At 48.3% G+C, this 1,386-nt stretch overlaps 1 pseudogene; it reads right to left on the reverse strand.

The window, feature by feature from the left end:
• Window positions 1-353: 353 nt before the first annotated feature.
• Window positions 354-1,086, reverse strand: LOC122454305 (annotated as a pseudogene).
• Between the last annotated feature and the right edge of the window lie 300 nt (window positions 1,087-1,386).

Here is a 1,386-nt window from a genome sequence, read left to right on the forward strand (position 1 = left end):
TTTTTTTTTTTTTTTTTTTTTTTTTTTTTTTTTTTTTGAAGGTTTTTGTTGTTTAGATCTTCCATCCCAAACTGGAAACAATATTTCAGTTGTGCTTGTGGGAATATTGTGTGTGTGTGTGAAAGTCACTCAGTTGTGTCTGACTCTTTGTGACTTCATGGATTGTAGCCCACCAGGCTCCTCTGTCCTTGGGGATACTCCAGGCCAGAATACTGGAGTGGGTAGCACGTTCACTTCTCCAGGGGTCTTCCCAACCTAAGGATGGAACCCAGGTCTCCCACATTGCAAGTGAATTCTTTATTATCTGAGCCACCAGGGAAGTCCTGTGGGAATATTAATGCATGTTAAATGAATCAAACATTCACATGGGCACCACCAGGCATCCGAGTGACACCAGAAGGTCCTGAAGTCACTAGGAAAGGATTATAGGGAGTGGAATAGAGTCCTGATGAGGGATATGATCCTGAAGGGGCAGGATATGGCACTGGTGGTCCCCTGGCTCCTGGTGGAACAGTGCCCCATGGAATAATTGGTGCTGCCTCCGGTGCTTGGGAGGAGGAGGAGCAGCGTATGGCCCTGGAGACGGATGTGGCATATTAGGGGTAGGATACTGCCCTCCCATTCCCAGTGCCCACAGTCCAGAATACACGGTTCCCCATGGACCTAAAGGACCATCTGCAGTTGGATCTGTGTGTGCACCGTATTGTCTTGGCAGCTCTTGAAAAGGCACAAGTCCATGTAGGTTATGGCCCTGTTAAGCCAGGGCTTGGCACAGTTAGAGCTGGATAAGGACCCCCAGGTTGGGGTGTGATGGCCCAGAAGGAGGAAGGGATGCCACGGGTCCAGGAGGTGGTCTGGTGGGAGGCACAGAGGAAGACATTCTGTTGGTGTGGGTCCAAAATGCAGAGTGGAGGGTGTTACACGTGGCGGAGTCCAGACACATAGAAAGCGGAGTACTTGGGTTATTCCAAGGGTTGGAATCCAGCCAGCCTTGAGGAGGTTGGCCCGATTCTGTATTGCTCACAGCAGAGGTTTTGGCAGGGTAGGTGCAGGCAGTGCATCAGTCAAAGAAAATTCATGAGCCATTTTCCCAGCAGGATCTGAACCTGCAGCAAGATCTAAAAGCAATGGCTCCCAGGGAACTGGGTGCTGAAAAGCCGTGGAGGCAGTTCCTCCAATAGAGGGGTGATGGGGTTGGGGGAATTCCCAGGGCGGGTAGGTAACAGCACCAGTAACATCAGCGGCAGGCAGCTCCTCCTTTAAACATGTGTAAGTAAATGAATAGATTTAATTTTATTCCTATTATAAGAATTTTACTATTTTGCATGAAAAAAACTAATGTTGATGTGACAATGTAGGTGAGTTTTTCTCACTTATAGACTATGT

Source organism: Cervus canadensis, chromosome 16 (assembly GCF_019320065.1).
Source record: "Cervus canadensis isolate Bull #8, Minnesota chromosome 16, ASM1932006v1, whole genome shotgun sequence".
NCBI lineage: Eukaryota > Metazoa > Chordata > Mammalia > Artiodactyla > Cervidae > Cervus > Cervus canadensis.